The sequence below is a fragment of the Zea mays genome, chromosome 4, assembly GCF_902167145.1.
Source record: "Zea mays cultivar B73 chromosome 4, Zm-B73-REFERENCE-NAM-5.0, whole genome shotgun sequence".
Classification (NCBI taxonomy): Eukaryota; Viridiplantae; Streptophyta; class Magnoliopsida; order Poales; family Poaceae; genus Zea; species Zea mays.
In genome coordinates, this window is record NC_050099.1 from 80,746,898 (window position 1) to 80,767,140 (window position 20,243).

The window sequence follows — 20,243 nt, forward strand, 5'->3', positions numbered from 1 at the left end:
CTATGAATAGTGCTATAGAGTAAGGATATGAAGTAACTTGCACTACAAATACCCTTGTGCCCCACTTATATATGTCCAAATAGGCTGGGCCTATTGGGCAGCCTGAGGCCCGACACATATTTGGCTCGGTGCTAGCATGACACTGCCCTCTTGGCGACGAGATTGTGTCAGCCTGACCCATTGCTCTTGTCGTGTTTGGGTCGAGGGAGAGAAATGTCATGCTTGGCCTGGCCTGACATGATCCAACGATCGACATGATCTTGGTCTGTTGCCCCATGTATACACACACCGCCCGCATCCGTCTCACCCTCTCTGTCATAAATATAATCTCGCATCTCACCCTGGCTCTTCGCTCCACGCCTCTGTCGCATCGACGAGTCCGCAGATCCTATTCGTCTTCCTCCTCGTTCCTCAATCTTGGGCTCTCGGCTTGGCATCCACAGGCCAAAGCTCCCATCCATCTTCCTCTTTGGTCCTCGCTCTCAATCCCCCTCCGACTTGACACATTTGTAACCCTAATCCCCTTTGTTGAGTCTCGGAGTTAGATCTTCTTTCTCCTTTGGTGTTCGTTGTTGGCCATCGACTAATCGTCGACTCTAGAGCTCCGGTTGCACAAGGTAAATCCCCTTCTCCTTTGTAACTTTTAGAGGAACAGGAACTTCAACCCTAATAAGCTAATCCCCTCCCCCTTTCTATCACGTTCTGGTGTTTTGATGCGCCCAACCTAGGTATCAGTCACGTTCTCATGGCTTGTGTCGCGCAGTCATCGAGGAGCCAGAGTAGATGAGGACCCGGTCATGGATCTTGATCCAGCCGCTGAGGAGGAACAACACCGGCTCGAGACGTTTAACGAAGAGGAAGATTCTCGCGCTGCTTTGTTGGGTGTCGATGCCGAGACGACGATAGGCATAGGCTCCACGAGACCTAACCCTACCGAGTTTATGGTCCCCACCGGTGTGGCTAGTACCGCAGCTAGTGATGGTGGTGGTGCAAGCAAATCAAAGAAGAGGGCACCTAGATCTCAAGTCCGGAATGATTTCGAGGAGCTAACTCATATCATCAATGGTAAGAGGGTCAGGTATGACACCCTTTGCAAGTACTATAAGTAGACTTTGAGTCCAAATCTAGTTGTGGTACTAGCCATTTGCTCCGGCATCATTGTAATGCTAAGAAAGAACAAGAACGTGATGGTATTGTTCAATCAATTCTTAAATCTAATCATAATGGCTCTCTGATTCGATGGGAGTACTCTCCTGCTGTTGTTAGAATTGAACTTTGTAGATTGATAGCTAGAGAGGATCTTCCTCTATGGTTTGGTGATTTTGATGCTTTTCAAGAGTATATAATTAGAGCACATAACCCAAAATTTGTGAAATGTTCTAGGCAAACTACTGCTAGAGATTTAATTAAACTTTACAATGAACGTGTACTAAAACTGATTGAAAGCTTTTGTCGGCGTTTCGACCCCGGGGGGTCCCTGGACCGACGAGTAAATTGTCGCTGCGTGCCCCAGCCCAGATGGGTTGGCGCGAGATGGAACACAGGGGGGAAAACCGTGGCTTCGTGTTGTCCTGCGCTAGAGTGGGTGCGCTTGCAGTAGGGGTTTACAAGCGTTCGCGAGGGAGAGAGAGAGTCCCGCGCGACCACCCTCTCGTATGAGGGCCCTGGCCCTTCCTTTTATAGATGCAAGGAGAGGGTCCAGGTGTACATTGGGGGTGTAGCAATATGCTAACGTGTCCGACAGAGAGGAGCCGTAGCCCTATGTACATGCCAACGTGGCTGTCGGAGAGGTGCTAGGGCCCTGTGTACATGGTGTCGTGGTCGTCGGAGGAGCGTTTGAGCCCTGTAGAAGCATAGCTGTCGGGGCTGTCGGGACCTTGCTGACGTCTCCTTGCTTCCATAAGGGGCTGAGAGCCACCGTCGTCATAGACGCACGCGGGGAGCCATCATTACTTGTTACCGGGGCGAGCCTGGATGGGACGCCGGTCTTGTTCCCCCGTAGCCTGAGCTAGCTAGTGGTAGGGTAATGATGTACCTCCTGCGGCGTGGTCGGTCCGAGCCCGAGATCGGGCGAGGCGGAGACTCCTCCTGAGGCCGAGGCCGGGGTCGGGCGAGGACGCGATTCCTCCCAAGGTCGAGATTGAGGCTGGGCCCTAGGGTCGGGCGAGGCGAAGACTTCTCCTGAGGCCGAGGCCCGAGGTCGGGCGAGGCGGAGCTTCCTGTGGCGCCTGAGGCTGGACTCAGCTGCTGTCAGTTTCGCCCCTGCGGGTGGCACAGCAGTCGGAGAGGGGCGAGCGGCGCTGTTTTCCTGTCAGGTCAGTCAATGGGAGGGCGAAGTGACTGCGGTCACTTCGACCTTGCCGACTGAGGCACGCGTGTCAGGATAAGGCGCCAGGCGATCCTTGCATTGAATGCGCTTGCGATACGGTCGGTTGGTGAGGCGATTTGGCCAAGGTTGCTTCACTACGAAGCCTGCCCGAGCCGGGCCTCGGGCGAGTCGAGGGAGTGCCCGTTGCTTGAGGAGGCCCTCGGGCGAGGCGTGAATCCGTCTGGGACTACTGTTCCCGCCTGAGGCTAGGCCCGGGCGAGGCGAGATCGCGTCCCTTGAGTAGACGAAGCCTTGACCTGAATTGCGCCCATCAGCCTCTGCAGTTTGCGCTGATGGTGATTACCATCCGAGTTTAGGAGTGTTGGGGGTACCCCTAATTATGGTACCCGACAGTAGCCCCCGAGCCTCAAAGGGAGTGTTGGTACTCGCTTGGAGGCTTTGTCGCACTTTTTAGCAAGGGGACCGGCCTTTCTCGGTTATATTTTGTTCTGGTGGGTGCGCGTGAGCGCACCCGCTGGGTGTAGCCCCCGAGGCCTCGGAGGAGTGGTTTGACTCCTCCGAGGTCTTAATGCCTTTCGTGATGCCTTGGCTGGTCTGGTTGTTCCCTCATGCGATCTGATCGTAGTCCGGGTGCATGGTCAGGTTCTGAGTTTTCGGGCTGGTTTGTTGACGCCGTCAACGGTTTGGCCGGAGCCGGGTTTGCGAGAGCAGCCCCCGAGCCTCTACACAGAGCGAGAGGACGATCAAGGACTGACTCGGCTTTTATCATACGCCCCTTCGTCGCCTTTTCGCAAGGAGGAGGGGGGAAAGCGCCATGTTGCCCTTGGAGGGTGTCGAACATGGTGTCTCCAGTGAGTTGCTAATGGGTGATCTGAGTGGACGCCCGTGCCCCATTCGATAAGGGTCGGCTAGTGGCCCAGAGGCACGCTCCAAAAGTACCTGCAGGTGATTTGCCGGACCCGGTCCCATTTGATAGGGTCCGAGGGCTCGATGCCTCCCTCTGATGGTATTCCGTTACAAAATCGCTCCTGCTGGTCTCGGAAATGTCCTAGGGTACCTCGGGTGCGTAGCCCGAGCCTCGGCCATGTATCGGACGTACCCAGAGTCATCCCTCGCTCTACGTGCTCTGGGGCGGCTGTCGAACCCTTCGAGGGGCCAGCCTTCGAACCCCTGATCAGTAGTGGGCGCGTAGCCCGAGTGCTCTGAGGCGGCTGTTGAACCCTTCCGAGGGGCCAGCCTTCGAACCTCTGATCAGTAGTGTGCCTGAAGCCCGAGTGCTCTAGGGCGGCTGTCGAACCCTTCCGAGGGGCCAGCCTTCAAACCCCTGATCAGTAGGAGGGCTCGGGGCCCGCTTCCTTCGCAGAGAAGGATCCCTTTCGAAATATCCCCTTTCCCGACCCCTGTAGCAAGAGAGAGAAAGGGGAAGAAGAAAAGGATACGAATTTAAACGATGTGGCGCACCTTTTTTGACGCGGTCATCATGGCGGAGGTGAAACGTCGCCCGCTTCGCCTGCCAAAGGTGTCGCCTGCCCTGCCGCGAAGTTAATGCGACGGGACGGGTGGTTTGCGGGGCAGCCGTTGCGCGTGCGCGAGTCGTTCGAGGAACGGGCGTTTCGCCTTCGAGTTCGAATTTCGCGGCGGGTTCGGGCGAAGTGTTGAACGGGTCTTGTCCAGGCCTTTATATACCCGGAAGAGGGACCGGTGGTGGTTTTTTACTCTGCTGCTCGCCTCCTGCTTTGGTTTCCGCAACCTAAGGGAATAGCTAGAGAAAGGAAATCGTGCACCTTGTCCGCTCCGCCGCCACCCCCTTCATTTGGCGATGGTCGACCGGGTAACCGTCGTTCCGCCGCGCGACCCGTGGCCTTTCTCCACCGTCACGGTGGATGATCTGGAGGCCCTTGTCGCCGATGGTTTGCTCCGTCCCCTCTCTGGTGACCCGCAGCCGGAGTGGATGGTCCCTCCGAGCGGGGCCGACCCGACCCCGCCGCCGGGCTATGTGCTGAGTTTCGTCTCCTTCCATGAGCGGGGGTTCGGAGTGCCAGCAAGCCGTTTCATGCGGGCGCTCCTGCATTATACGGGGTGGAGCTGCACAACCTCAACCCCAACTCCATTGCGCAAGCGGCCATCTTCACGGCGGTTTGCGAAGGCTTTTTGGGGATCGACCCCCACTGGGATCTGTGGACCCATCTCTTCTCCGTGGAGCTTTTTGCCTTGACGACGGAGGAAAAGAAGGTCCGCATGGCGGTGCGGGCCGGTGGCTGCATCCTCCAGTTGAGGCAGGCGCGCGCGCAACAATATATCCCCGCCATCCTTGTGTCTTCGAACAAGGGGTGGCAGCGCCGGTGGTTTTACCTCCGGAATGACGATGGGAGGCTCTTGTCGTTTTCTCAACGAGTGGTGACTGCCGCCGGCAGCAACTGGCGCTATGGGGCTGCGCGCGAGAAACAGGAGAAACTCCAGCCCCTTATGGAGGCCTTGCAGGAGCTATGAGACGGGGGGCTTACCGCCGCGGGGGTGGTTGCCGCCATCTATCGCCGGAGGGTGCTTCCCTTGGCAGAGCGGCGGTTGCCGCTTTCAGAGATGATGCCGGCGGTCGACTTGGAGGGTTCGCAGATGTCCTCGGTCTCCCTCTCCGCCGATGACCTCCGCAGGTGGGTAGCGGGCACGGTAGGGAGGCTGGACGTCGGCGCCCTTACCGAGCCCTTGATGCGTCCCGAGCGTGGGTGCGTGTCCCTGGTGAGTGTCCGCTCCTTCTCCTATCTTGTGTCAAGTTGCCTTTGATTCTCACAGTCGACATTTCCGTTTGTCTCCAGGAGTTGCGGTTTTACAAGCCTTCCCTACCACCGGTCCCGGAGGACGCGGTGGACCAAGCCACGCGGAGGGTCGCTGCGGAGAAGAAGAAGGAGAAGAAGGACACGGAAAAGGCTCAGGCTCACGAGCGGATGCGGGCTCGGGACGCCTTGGAGAGGCACCGTCGGAGGCAGGAGAGGGACGGGCTCCCGAGGGAGCCGTCGCTGGAGACGCCTAACGATGACGATGACGACGATGATGACGAAGATGACGACAAGGCGGCCCGCCTTGGCCTCAGCCCGGATCTGAGGCTGGGCCAGGGGTCGTCGAGCCAGCCCCCGAGTGGGCTGGTGCCGTCGGTATCTGGGGCCGGGACATCAGGGTCCCGGTCCGAAGAGCAGGGGCAGGCTGAGGGGGTACTTGACCCCTTGGCCGAGGTAGTTGAGGTGACTTCGGGGAGTCGGGCCGACCTGCCTGTCTCCCAAGAGCGGTCGCTCGTGCCGGCTGTATAGGAGGTTGATCCTCGGGCCATTGTGACGGCGCATGGGCAGGCCGTCCCTCCGGCGCCTCGAGCGCCCGAAGTGGGAACGGCGCCGAAGCCGGCAGTGGGGTGAACCTCGGCGGCGCCTGCGGGGACCGAGGCCCGAGGGGCCTCCCCGCAGGCACATTTGGCCTTGGTCCGGAGCGGGTAAGTATCTGAGGATACCTCTATTCTGGCTCCTTCTTCGTATGTCCTGATCCTGCTTCACCTTTTCCTCTCAACAAACGGAGGCACGGTTCGGTCGGTCTGGCTCCCAGGAAGGTCCTTAAGATGGTGCCGGCTTCTGCAGCCAGTGTCGCACCGCGCCATGCCGGTTGGCTGGCCTCCGCACAAGACGCCCTCAAGCGGGGGGCCCAGGCGGCACGAATTGCCATGGGGCAAGCCCCCCAGGCCGACCCCTCCGTCGGGGCGACCATCGTGCCGGGGGAGGCTGCTGGCGTGGCCGCGGCCCTGAGCCCACTTGACGCGTTGCCGGCGCCGGCCCCAGCTGCTGCCGAGGCCGTTGCTGTTTTGCCCGTGGAGCCACCCATCGCCGCTGATGCTGGGATGGCTGAGGTGCCGCTGCTCGAGGTCGTCCCCGACCTTCCCAGTCTCGGCCATAAGGAGGGGGCGGCCACCGTTGCCGAGGTCGGTGATCGGAAGCCCACCTCCTTAGCCGAGGTGGTACCCGATGCGTCGACTGCAGGGGGTCCTGACGCCTTGGAGGAGGGGTGCGCAGAACCGCAGCCCGTCTTAGGGAGCGGCGACCTCATCCCCGCGTGGCGCGATCCCAACGAGTGGCGTGGGCAGGCGCTCCGGTTCTGGACCCGTGGCGCCTCGAAACCCCTCTTCGTCCTTGACGACGAGCGGGAGGAGCAGTCTCGGGATGAGCTCCGTGAGTATGCCGAGGCAGCGATGGGGTCGCTTTGGTCGACCATGGAGATCCTTTCCAGGGACGTTCCCAGGGTCCTCCAGGTGAGGATTTTAGGCATACCTTTCGCGTGACCAGGGCATTCTTTGTGACACCGTGCTTCCCTTCTTCAGGATCTGACGGATCTGAGCACCACCAAGTCGTTGTTCATCCACCACAAGACCGGTGTCTGGGGTTCATTGTGGTTCCTGAGGGCCATGCTTACCGAGGCTACCGAACGCCTTGCCCAACGGAGCACCGAGGCGGCGGACCTCCGGTTGCTCTGTGATGAGCTGGAGGTGGAGGCAGCGGCGACGCGGGCAGAGGCGGCGTCGGCACGGGCGGAGGCGCAGCAGCGGCAGCTGGAGCTTGGCCAGGTCATTGGCGAGTGGGACCAATCTCGGAACTAGGCTGCCGAGGCTGTAAGCCGGGCCAAGGTCCTTGGGGGCCAGCTAGCCGAGGTGTCTACTCGGGCCGGAGCCCTTGCGGAGGACTTGGCCGTGGCGGTCGGGTCTGCCCAGTCTGCCCAAGCCGTAGCTCGGAGCAGCGTGCCCGGGCTGAAGGTATGTTTCGGCCGCTTTGTGACTTTGATTCATCTTCATTCTTCAACTCGTGTCTGAAGAATTCTGTTTGGCTGTTTGCAGAGTTCGAGACAGCTCTCAGCGAGTCCGTCAAGGCTCTCGCCCAGGCGGCTGAGCAGAAGGAGGTCGACCGCGTGGCCATGTCCGAAGCTATCTCGGCCTTCTGCCAGGTCTTTGGCCTCGATGACATCCCCTCGGGTAGCTCCCCCCAGAGCCGCCTGCGGGCCTTGGGCGGCCATGTGCGCGGCAGACTCCACGAGGCACTGCATAACGGCGTTAGGCGGGCCTTCACCGTGCTCGCTTCCCACTACGACGTGGATCTGGAGCGGGTCAGCGAGGGGTACTGTCTACCCAACGAAGATGAGGCTGCCTTAGCCAAGGTCCAGAGGCTTGACGCGGCCGTCACGGGCCCAAGCGCGGTGCTGGCGTCTTCCTTCGAGGTGGAGATCCTTCCGCCCGTGTCGCCGTCCGAGGTCGGGCCAGATCTCGCCGAGGGTGGAGACGGCGCCGAGGGTGGAGATCAAGCCAAGGGTGCCACTCCTCCCCCGGGTGATGCCTGATTCTGCCAGAGCAGTCTGTTTGGAGCATGCATGTGTCTTTCGTGGCTGTCGAGGCCTAAACACTTTGTTGTCGTGTTATAAAGCTGCGTTTCTTTTTCCTCTCGTTTCGAGTATCCGGACTTGTTCGTCAGTAGCAAAATCGTTTATCCGAGTAAGAGTTACTTTTCACGGAAGGTGACGAGTGAGGTATCCGTATCCCGGAGGCGTAGGAGTCCATTGGCTCGGTCGGCCTTGCCGCTTACGTGCGCTCTTGCTCGTTCTGCTATTGATATAGTCGGAAAGCACGAAAATCGTTTTGGTAGAAAACCTTTCCGAGGAAAAATTTGACGCAGAGGGGGTTCCCCCCTTCTAGCCCCCGAGGGAGGGTCGGGCTTTGCCGAGGCAAGGCTGACCCTTCCTTGATGGTTAGACTTTATTTGTGTATGTATAGAAAACGAGGTATATGAACGACTTGAAAACATCTTAAGGGTAAAAGCGACGTAGCTGTCGGATGTTCCAAGCGTTGTAGACCTCGCCTTGATTGTTGGCCAGCTTGTATGTTCCGGGCTTCAAAATCTTGGCGATGATGAATGGCCCCTCCCAGGGAGGAGTAAGCTTGTGGCGCCCTCGGGCGTCTTGCCGCAGCCGAAGCACCAAGTCTCCCACTTGGAGGTCTTGGGGCCGAACCCCTCGGGCGTGGTAGCGTCGCAGAGACTGCTGATATCGCGCCGAGTGTAGCAAGCCCACGTCCCGAGCCTCTTCCAGCTGGTCCAGCGAGTCTTCTCGGCTGGTCTGGTTGCTTTGGTCGTCGTACGCCCTTGTCCTCGGGGAACCGTATTCTAAGTCTGTGGGCAAGACAGCCTCGACCCCATAGACTAGAAAGAACGGTGAGAAACCCGTGGCTCAGCTTGGCGTCGTCCTCAGACTCCAGACCACCGAGGGTAGTTCCTTCATCCACCGCCTGCCGAACTTGTTGAGGTCGTTGTAGATCCTCGGCTTAAGTCCCTACAGAATCATGTCATTGGCACGTTTCACCTGCCCATTTGTCATGGGGTGAGCCACGGCGGCCCAGCCCACCCGGATGTGGTGGTCCTCGCAGAAGTCTAGGAACTTCTTGCCAGTGAACTGGGTGCCATTGTCGGTGATGATGGAGTTCAGGACCCCGAAGCGATGGATGATGTTGGTTAAGAACGCCACCGCCTGCTCGGACCTGATGCTGGTTAGGGGTCGGACCTCGATCCACTTGGATAATTTGTCGATGGCGACCAGCAGGTGCGAGAAGCCCCCGGGTGCCTTCTGCAAGGGACCAACGAGGTCCAGACCCCACACAGCAAACGGCCAAGTGATGGGTATTGTCTGCAGGGCCTGAGCGGGCAGGTGCGTCTGTCTTGCGTAGAATTGACACCCCTGACAGTAGCGTACAATCCTAGTGGCGTCGGCCACCGCGGTCGGCCAGTAGAAACCTTGTCGGAAGGCGTTCCCAACGAGGGCTCGAGGTGCTGCGTGGTGACCGCAAGCCCCCGAGTGTATCTCTTGCAATAGCTCCTGTCCTTCAGCGATGGATATGCATCGTTGGAGAATGCCAGAGGGGCTACGGTGGTAGAGCTCCCTTTCATCGCCTAGTAAGACGAATGACTTGGCGCGCCGCGCCAGTCGCAGAGCTTCGGCCTTGTCGAGGGGGAGCTCTCCTCGGTGGAGATATTGCAGGTACGGGGTCTGCCAGTTTCGATTAGGCGTGACCCTATCCCGCTCTCCCTCGACACGCTGTGCCTCACCCTCGGCGACTGAGGGTGCCTCGGGCTGGGCCGAGGCTTCCCCGGGCTCGGGCGTGTCGTTGGTCTTGACAGAGGGTTGATGTATGTCTCTGGAGAAGACATCCGAGGGAACTGTTGTCCACCCCGAGGCTATCTTAGCTAGCTCGTCCACAGTCTCGTTGTACCGTCGGGCGACATGGTTGAGCTCGAGTCCGTAGAACTTGTCTTCCAGGCGCCAAACCTCGTCGCAGTAGGCCTCCATCTTCCGGTCGCGGCAGTGGGAGTTCTTCATGACTTGGTCGATGACAAGCTGCGAGTCGCCACGAGCGTCGAGGCACCGAACCCCTAGCTCGATGGCGATGCGCAACCCATTAACCAGAGCCTCGTACTCGGCCACGTTGTTTGACACCGGGGAATGGAGGCACAGCACGTAGCGGAGGTGCTTCCCGAGGGGTGAGATGAAGAGCAGGCCCGCACCTGCTCCTGTTTTCATCAGCGACCCATCGAAGTACATGGTCCAGAGTTCCGGTTGGATCGGAGCTGTTGGTAGCTGGGTGTCGACCCATTTAGCCACGAAGTCTGCCAAGACTTGGGACTTGATAGCCTTCCAAGGAGCGAACGAGATTGTCTCGCCCATGATCTCCACTGCCCATTTTGCTATCCTACTCGATGCCTCTCGGCACTGGATGATCTCCCCTAGGGGGAAGGATGACACCACAGTCACCGGATGAGACTCGAAGTAGTGTCACAACTTTCGCCGCGTCAGAATTACTGCGTATAGTAGCTTCTGAATTTGCGGGTAGCGGATCTTGGTCTCGGATAGCACTTCGCTGATGAAGTAGACCGGCCTCTGGACAAGCAGTGCATGCCCTTCTTCTCATCTCTTGACTACGATCGTGGCGCTGACCACCTGAGTGGTTGCGGCTACGTAGATCAAGAGGGCTTCTCCTGCAGCGGGGGGCACCAAGATGGGCGCACTTGTAAGGAGTGCCTTTAAGTTTCCGAGGGCTTCCTCGGCCTCGGGGGTCTAAGAGAAGCGCTCGGTCTTCCTTAAGAGGCGATACAAGGGTAGGCCTCTTTCGCCAAGGCGTGAGATGAAGCGGCTCAGAGCCGCAAGGCATCCCATGACCCTTTGTACTCCTTTCAAGTCTTTGATAGGCCCCATGTTGGTGATGGCCACGATTTTCTCTAGGTTGGCCTCGATGCCTCGCTTGGAGACGATGAACCCCAGGAGCATGCCTCGGGGGACTCCGAAGACACATTTCTCAGGGTTAAGCTTTACGCCCTTCGCCCTCAGACACTTGAAAGTCGTTTCAAGGTCAGAGAGGAGGTCAGAGGCTTTTCTCGTCTTGACTACGATGTCATCGACGTAGGCCTCGACCGTTCGGCTGATGTGCTCTCCGAACACGTGGTTCATGCACTTTTGGTATGTCGCGCCTGCATTCCTCAAACCAAATGGCATAGTAATATAGCAGTACATGCCAAAAGGTGTGATGAAAGAAGTCGCGAGCTGGTCGGACTCTTTCATCTTGATTTGGTGATACCCTGAGTAGGCATCGAGGAATGACAAGGTTTCGCACCCAGCAGTGGAATCCACGATTTGATCGATGCGAGGCAGAGGGTAGGGAACCTTCGGACATGCTTTGTTTAGACTAGTGTAGTCTACACACATCCTCCATTTCCCACCTTTCTTCTTCACAAGCACAGGGTTGGCTAACCATTCGGGATGAAATACCTCTTTGATGAACCCCGCAGCCATCAGCTTGTGGATCTCCTCGCCTATGGCTCTGCGCTTTTCTTCGTCGAAACGGCGTAGAGGCTGCTTCACGGGTCGGGCTCCAGCTCGGATATCCAGCGAGTGCTCGGCGACATCCCTCGGTATGCGAGGTATGTCCGAGGGACTCCACGCAAAAACCTCGGCGTTCGCGCGGAGAAAGTCGACGAGCACTGCTTCCTATTTGGGGTCGAGCTCGGAGCCGATCCGGACTTGCTTGGAGGCGTCGTTGCTGGGATCGAGAGGGACGGACTTAACCGCCTCTGCTGGCTCGAAGTTGCCGGCGTGGCGCTTCGCATCTGGCACCTCCTTGGAGAGGCTCTCCAGGTCGGCGATGAGGGCCTCGGACTCGGCGAGGGCCTCAGCGTACTCCACGCACTCCACGTCGCATTCGTACGCGTGTCGGTATGTGGATCCGACGGTGATGACCCCGTTGGGGCCCGGCATCTTGAGCTTGAGGTAGGTGTAGTTAGGGACGGCCATGAACTTGGCGTAGCATGGTCTCCCCAGCACCGCGTGGTAGGTTCCTCGGAACCCGACCACCTCGAACGTGAGGGTTTACTTTTGGAAGTTGGAGGGAGACCCGAAGCAGACGGGCAGATCGAGTTGTCCAAGGGGCTGGGCGCGCTTCCCGGGGATAATCCCGTGAAAGGGCGCCGCACCGGCCCGGATCGTGGACAGATCGATCTGCAAGAGCCCAAGGGTCTCGGCGTAGATGATGTTGAGGCTGCTGCCTCTATCCATGAGGACCTTGGTGAGCCTGACATTGCCGATGATGGGGTCGACAACGAGCGGGTACTTTCCTGGGCTCGGCACACGGTGAGGGTGGTCGCCTTGGTCGAAGGTGATGGGCTTGTCGGACCAGTCTAGGTAGACTAGCACCGCCACCTTCACCGAGCAGACCTCCCGACGCTCCTGCTTGCGGTGCCGAGCCAAGGCGTTCGCCACTTGTCCACCATAGATCATGAAACAGTCGTGGACCTCGGGGAACTCCTCTGCCTTGTTGCCCTCCTTCTTGTCGTTGTCATGGCCTTTGCCACCTTCCGTCGGGGGCCCGGCCTTATGGAAGTAGCGCTGAAGCATGACGCATTCCTCAAGGGTGTGCTTGACGGGACCCTGATGATAGGGGCACGACTCCTTGAGCATCTTGTCGAACAGGTTGGCCCCTCCGGGAGGCTTCCGAAGGTTCCTGTGCTTGGTGGCAGCGACAAGATCTGCGTCAGCGGCGTCGCGTTTCGCTTGCGACTTCTTCTTGCCTTTCTTCTTCGTGTCGCGCTGGGCGGACGCCTCGGGGACGTCTTGCTGCTAGCGTCCCTGAGGCTGCTTGTCCTTCCGGAAGATGGCCTCGACCGCCTCCTGACTAGAGGCGAACTTGGTGGCGATGTCCATCAACTCGCTCGCCCTGGTGGGAGTCTTGCGACCCAGCTTGCTCACCAGGTCGCGGCAAGTGGTGTCGGTGAGGAACGCGCCGATGACATCCGAGTCGGTGATGTTGGGCAGCTCGGTGCGCTGCTTCGAAAACCGCCGGATGTAGTCCCGCAGGGATTCTCCTGGCTGCTGGCGGCAGATTCAGAGATCCCAGGAGTTCCCAGGGCACACATATGTGCCCTGGAAGTTTCCAGCAAAGGCTTTGACCAGATCGTCCCAGTTAGAAATCTGCGCAGGAGGCAGATGCTCCAGCCAGGCTCGGGCGGCGTCGGAGAGGAACAGGGGGAGGTTGCGGATGATGAGGTTGTCATCATCCGTTCCACCTAGCTGGCAGGCCAGCCGGTAGTCCGCAAGCCACAGTTCCGGCCTTGTTTCCCCTGAGTACTTGGTGATGGTAGTCGGGGCTCGGAACCGGGTCAGGAACGGTGCCCGTCGTATGGCCCGGCTGAAGGCTTGCGGACCAGGTGGTTCGGGCGAGGGGCTCCGATCCTCCCCACTGTCGTAGCGTCCCCCACGCCTGGGGTGGTAGCCTCGGTGCACCTTTTCGTCGAGGCGGGCTCAACGGTCGTGGCGGCGGTGCTCGTTGCCGAGGCGACCCGAGGCTGCAGGCGTCTCGTCCCGCGTGCGCCCGGTGTGGACCGAGGCTTCCCGCATGAATTGGGAAGTCGTAGCGCGATGCTCCGGGGGGTATCCTTGCCTTTGGGAGGCAGAGCTCTCGGCCCGTCGGACCGCGGCGTCCTCCACGAGATTCTTGAGCTCTCCCTGGATACGCCGCCACTCGGTGGTGGATGGCTCCAGCATCGCTTGGAGTAGTATTGCCGCTGCAGCTAGGTTCTGGCCGACTCCACTGGAAGCCGGGGGCAGCCTTGCCCTGGCATCATCTGTGATACGGCGCTGGACGCCCTGGGCCTGATGACGTGCTTCTCCGGCCAGTGCTCGGCCTGCCCAGTCCTGCTCGATGTTTTGCCGGAGCTGCACAAGCCGTCCTGCTTCCTCATCGAGCTTGCCCTGCATCTCGCGGATATGCTCGAGTTGTGTGTCCTGACCCCCCGCAGGGACTGGGACCACAGCTAGCTCCCGTAGGATGTCAACGCGAGGCGCAGGCCCAAGGGGATCATCGTCCTCCGGCATACCTGAGAGCACCTAGAGGGGGGGTGAATAGGTGATCCTGTAAAACTTGAAAACTTAAGCCACAAAAACTTGGTTAAGCGTTAGCACAGTAAATGCCAAGTGGCTAGAGAGGAGTCTCAACAAAACACAATAACCACAAGAAATCAATCACAGAGATGGCACGGTGGTTATCCCGTGGTTTGGCCAAGACCAACGCTTGCCTACTCCACGTTGTGGCGTCCCAACAGACGAGGGTTGCAATCAACCCCTCTCAAGTGGTCCAAAGACCCACTTGAATACCACGGTGTTTTGCTTGCTTTTCTCAATCCCGTTTGCGAGGAATCTCCACAACTTGGAGCCTCTCGCCCTTACACTTGAGGTTCACAAAGAAGCACAGAGCAAGGGAGGATTAGCAACGCACACAAGACACAAGAATCAAAGTGTCAACACGCACACAAGTCGCAACAAGAGCTCGCAACACAACCTAATGAGTTCACAACTCCACTAGAGCTCTATATGCTATCACAATGAAACAAATGCGCGGAATCGAGGTCTTGGTGCTTAGGAATGTTGTAGGAATGCTTGGTGTACTCCTCCATGCGCCTAGGGGTCCCTTTTATAGCCCCAAGGCAGCTAGGAGCCGTTGAGAGCATTCTAGGAAGGCTGATCTTGCCTTCTGTCGACTGGCGCACCGGACAGTCCGGTGCACACCGGACATTGTCCGGTGCCCGATTTCCTTCCAAAAATGGCGCAGTCGACCGTTGGCAGCCTGAGAGCCGTTGGCGCACCGGACATGTCCGGTGCACACCGGACAGTCCGGTGCCCCCTTCTAGCCGTTGGCTCGGCCACGTGTCCCGCGCAGATCGCGCGGCCGACCGTTGGCCCGGCCGACCGTTGGCTCACCGGACAGTCCGGTGAATTATAGCCGTACGTCGCCGATGAATTCCCGAGAGCGGCTAGTTCGCCAGAGCCAGCCTGGCGCACCGGACACTGTCCGGTGCACCACCGGACAGTCCGGTGCTCCCAGACTGAGCAGAGTCTTGGCTGCTCGAGCCAAGGCATTTTCAATTGGATTTTTCCTGTTTCCAGCACTTAGACACAATACATTAGTCCATAAAATAATGTACTAAGTCTGAGAAACATACCTTTATCCTTGATTTGTACTTTGTCCACCTTTTTACACTTAGGCACTTGTGTTGGACACTAAATCACCAAAATACTTAGAAATGGCCCAAGGGCACATTTCCCTTTCAATCTCCCCCTTTTTGGTGATTTATGCCAACACAACATAAAGCAAGTAGAACAAGTACAAAATCAATTCAAATAAGAACTCAAATTGTTTTGATTCAAATTTGACATATATGGATCACTCTTTGCCACCACTTGGTTTGTTTTTGCAAATCAAACTTAAATTTCTATCTCTAAGTCAAACACACATGTTAAGACATAAAGAGAGTTATTCCAAGAGAAATTGATTCAAGATTTCAAAAACTCCCCCTTTTTCCCATAATCAACATTTCTCCCCACAAGAAGCCAACTTTTGACAAGAGAGACAATAAAAGAGTTTTGACAAACCAAAAGCTCTATTTTACTATTTTCAAAATTTCTCAAGTGGTAGCTGATCCATTTATCGCTTTGGCCTTTATTTTCTCCCCCTTTGGCATCAAGCACCAAAACGGGATCAATCTTGGCCCTTTAACCCTATTGCCTCACCAAAATCTTCAAGTAAGAGCAAATAGGCAATAAGAGTATAAAGATGAACTTGGAAAAGTTACTCTTTTCATCGGAGTGCAGTGGAAGTCTTGCATGATCCAAGTCCACCTATTCCCTTTCAATTCTCCTTTGAGACTAAAACAAGCAAACTCAAGCACACGGTTAGTCTCAAAGGGTCAAGTTGTAGCACAGCTCCCCCTAAATATGTGCATCACTTGCAAAAGGACTTGTGAGGTCCAGGGAGTGTTTGTACAACTTGAGCACCACAAGTAAGCAACAAAATGCATAAGGAACATGATCAAAGGCATAAATACATGTATGCTATAAATCAATCCAAGTTCCGCGAATCTAGGACATTTAGCTCACTACGCAGCCTGCAAAAGGTCTTTTCATCTAAAGGCTTAGTGAAGATATCGGCTAGCTGGTTCTCGGTGCTAACATGAAACACTTCGATATCCCCCTTTTGCTAGTGGTCTCTCAAAAAGTGATGCCGGATGTCAATGTGCTTTGTGCGGCTGTGCTCAACAGGATTTTCCGCTATTCGGATAGCACTCTCATTATCACATAGGAGTGGGACTTTGCTCAGATTGTAGCCAAAGTCCCGGAGGGTTTGCCTCATCCAAAGTAGTTGCGCACAACACTGTCCTGCGACAACGTACTCGGCTTCAACGGTGGATAGGGCAACGGAAGTTTGTTTCTTAGAGTTCCACGACACCAGGGACCTTCCTAAGAATTGGCACGTCCCCGATGTACTCTTCCTATCGACCTTACATCCAGCATAGTCGGAATCTGAATATCCAATCAAGTCAAAGTTAGACCCCTTTGGATACCAGATCCCAAAGCAAGGCGTAGCGACTAAATATCGAAGAATTCGCTTCACAGCCACTAAGTGACACTCCTTAGGATCGGATTGAAATCTAGCACACATGCATACGCTAAGCATAATATCCGGTCTACTAGCACACAAATAAAGTAAAGACCCTATCATAGACCGGTATGCTTTTTGATCAACGGACTTACCTCCTTTGTTGAGGTTGGTGTGTCCGACAGTTCCCATCGGCGTCTTTGCGGGCTTGGTGTCCTTCATCCCAAACCGCTTTAGCAAATCTTGTGTATACTTCGTTTGGGAGATGAAGGTGCCGTCCTTGAGTTGCTTCACTTGGAACCCGAGGAAGTAGTTCAACTCGCCCATCATCGACATCTCGAATTTCTGCGTCATCACCCTGCTAAACTCTTCACAAGACTTTTGATTAGTAGAACCAAATATTATGTCATCGACATAAATTTGGCACACAAAAAGATCACCATCGCAAGTCTTAGTAAAAATAGTTGGATCGGCTTTCCCGACCTTGAAAGCATTAGCAATTAAAAAGTCTCTAAGGCATTCATACCATGCTCTTGGGGCTTGCTTAAGTCCATAGAGCGCCTTAGAGAGCTTACACACGTGGTCGGGGTACCGTTCATCCTCGAAGCCAGGGGGTTGCTCCACGTACACCTCCTCTTTGATCGGCCCGTTGAGGAAACCGCTCTTCACATCCATTTGGTACAACCTGAAAGAATGGTGAGCGGCATATGCTAGCAAAATACGAATTGATTCTAGCCTAGCCACAGGAGCGGATGTCTCCTCAAAGTCCAAACCTGCGACATGGGCATAACCTTTTGCCACAAGTCGAGCCTTGTTCCTTGTCACCACCCCGTGCTCGTCCTGTTTGTTGCGAAACACCCATTTGGTTCCCACAACATTTTGCTTGGGACGAGGCACCAGTGTCCAAACTTCATTGCGCTTGAAATTGTTGAGTTCCTCCTGCATGGCCAACACCCAGTCCGGATCTAGCAAGGCCTCTTCTACCCTGAAAGGCTCAATAGAAGAGACAAATGAGTAATGTTCACAGAAATTAACTAATCTTGAATGAGTAGTTACTCCCTTGCTAATATCACCCAATATTTGGTCGACGGGATGATCCCTTTGGATTGTCGCTCGAACTTGGGTTGGAGGTGCCTGAGGTGCTTCTTCCTCTTCAACTTGATCATCCTTTGCTCCCCCTTGATCATGCGCCTCCACTTGAGGTACCTGTTCGTCATCTTGGGTTGGGGGTTGCACCATAGTTGAGGAAGACGGTTGATCTTGCTCCAATTGTTCCTGAGGCCGCACATCTCCAATCGCCATGGTGCGTATCGCGGCCGTTGGAACATCTTCTTCATCTATATCATCAGGATCAACAACTTGCTCTCTTGGAGAGCCATTAGTCTCATCAAATACAACGTCGCTAGAGACTTCAACCAAACCCGATGATTTGTTGAAGACCCTATACGCCTTTGTATTTGAATCATAACCTAATAAAAACCCTTCTACAGCTTTGGGAGCAAATTTAGAGGTTCTACCTTTCTTCACAAGAATATAACACTTGCTCCCAAATACACGAAAATAAGACACATTGGGTTTGTTACCAGTTAGCAGCTCGTATGAAGTCTTCTTGAGGAGGCGGTGAAGATAGACCCGGTTGATGGCGTGGCAAGCCGTGTTCACGGCTTCCGACCAAAAGCGCTCGGGGGTCTTGAACTCTCCAAGCATAGTCCTCGCCATATCAATGAGCGTCCTGTTCTTCCTCTCTACCACACCAATTTGCTGTGGTGTGTAGGGAGCGAAGAACTCGTGCTTGATCCCCTCCTCCTCAAGGAACTCTTCCACTTGAAGGTTCTTGAATTCGGACCCGTTGTCGCTTCTTATCTTCTTCACCTTGAGCTCAAACTCATTTTGAGCTCTCCTGAGGAAGCGCTTGAGGGTCCCTTGGGTTTCAGATTTATCCTGCAAAAAGAATACCCAAGTGAAGCGGGAAAAATCATCAACTATAACAAGACCATACTTACTTCCTCCTATACTCAGATAGGCGACGGGTCCGAAGAGATCCATATGAAGCATCTCCAAGGGTCTTGATGTTGTCATCACATTTTTGGTGTGATGAGAGCCTCTCACCTTTTTCCCTGCTTGACAAGCTGCACAAGGTCTATCTTTTTCGAAATGTACATTAGTTAGACCTAACACGTGTTCTCCCTTTAGAAGCTTGTGGAGGTTCTTCATCCCCACATGTGCTAAGCGGCGATGCCATAACCAGCCCATGCAAGTCTTAGCCATTAAGCATGCATCTAGACCGGCCTCTTCTTTTGCAAAATCAACCAAATAAAGTTTGCCGTCTAGTACACCCTTAAAAGCTAGTGAACCATCACATCTTCTAAAGACAGACACATCTACATTTGTAAATAGACAATTATATCCCATTTTGCATAATTGACTAACAGATAACAAATTATATCCAAGCGATTCAACTAAAAACACATTAGATATAGAGTGCTCGGATGAAATAGCAATTTTACCTAACCCTTTTACCTTGCCTTGGTTCCCATCACCGAATATTATTGAATCTTGGGAATCCTTGTTTTTGATGTAGGAGGTGAACATCTTCTTCTCCCCCGTCATATGGTTTGTGCATCCGTTGTCGATAATCCAGCTTGAACCCCCGGATGCATAAACCTGCAAGGCAAATTTAGGCTTGGGTCTTAGGTACCCAACTCTTGTTGGGTCCTACAAGGTTAGTTACAATAGTATTAGGGACCCAAATGCAGGTTTTGTCACCCTTGCATCTTGCCCCTAACTTCCTAGCAATCACTTTCTTATTTTTCCTATAAATGGCAAAAGAAGCATTGCAAGCATGATATATTGTAGATGGTTCATTAACCTTTCTAGTAGCATGAACAATATTCTTTCTAGTCACATTTCTATTATGCATATAGGAAGAACTAGAAGCAACCATGGCACGAGAATCAAAAGCATCATAAGCATGGTAAGTATTTCTAGATTGTCTCCTATCATGGTACATAAACGCATGGTTCTTTTGCACACTACTAGCCATAGGGGCCTTCCCTTTCTCCATGGCGGAGATGGGAGCCTTATGGCTTGTTAAGTTCTTGGCTTCCCTCTTAAAGCCAAGTCCATCCTTAATTGAGGGGTGTCTACCAATCGTGTAGGCATCCCTTGCAAATTTTAGCTTATCGAAATCACTTTTGCTAGCCTTAAGTTGGGCATTAAGACTAGCCATTTCATCATTTAACTTTGCAATAGAGGCTATGTGTTCACTACAAGCATTAATATCAAAATCTTTACATCTATTGCAAATAACAACATTTTCTACACAAGTTGTTGATTTACTAGCTATTTCTAACTTAGCATTCAAATCATCATTAATGCTCCTTAAGCTAGAAATTGTCTCATGGCAAGAAGATAATTCACAAGAAAGCATTTCATTTCTCTTAACTTCTAAGGCATGAGATTTTTGTGCTTCTACAAATTTGTCATGTTCTTCATACAACAAGTCCTCTTGTTTTTCTAAAAGCCTATTCTTATCATTCAAGGCATCAATTAATTCATTAATTTTATCTACCTTGGTTCTATCTAGGCCCTTAAATAAACATGAATAATCTATTTCATCCTCATCACTAGATTCGTCCTCACTTGAAGAAGCATAAGTAGAGTTTCGAGTACATACCTTCTTCTCCCTTGCCATAAGGCATGTGTGACGCTCGTTGGGGAAGAGAGATGACTTGTTGAAGGCGGTGGCGGCGAGTCCTTCATTGTCGGAGTCGGACGAGGAGCAATCCGAATCCCACTCCTTGCCAAGATGTGCCTCGCCCTTTGCCTTCTTATAGTTCTTCTTCTTCTCCCTCTTTTTCCCTTGTTCCTGGTCACTTTCATTATCGGGACAGTTAGCAATAAAATGACCAATCTTACCGCATTTGAAGC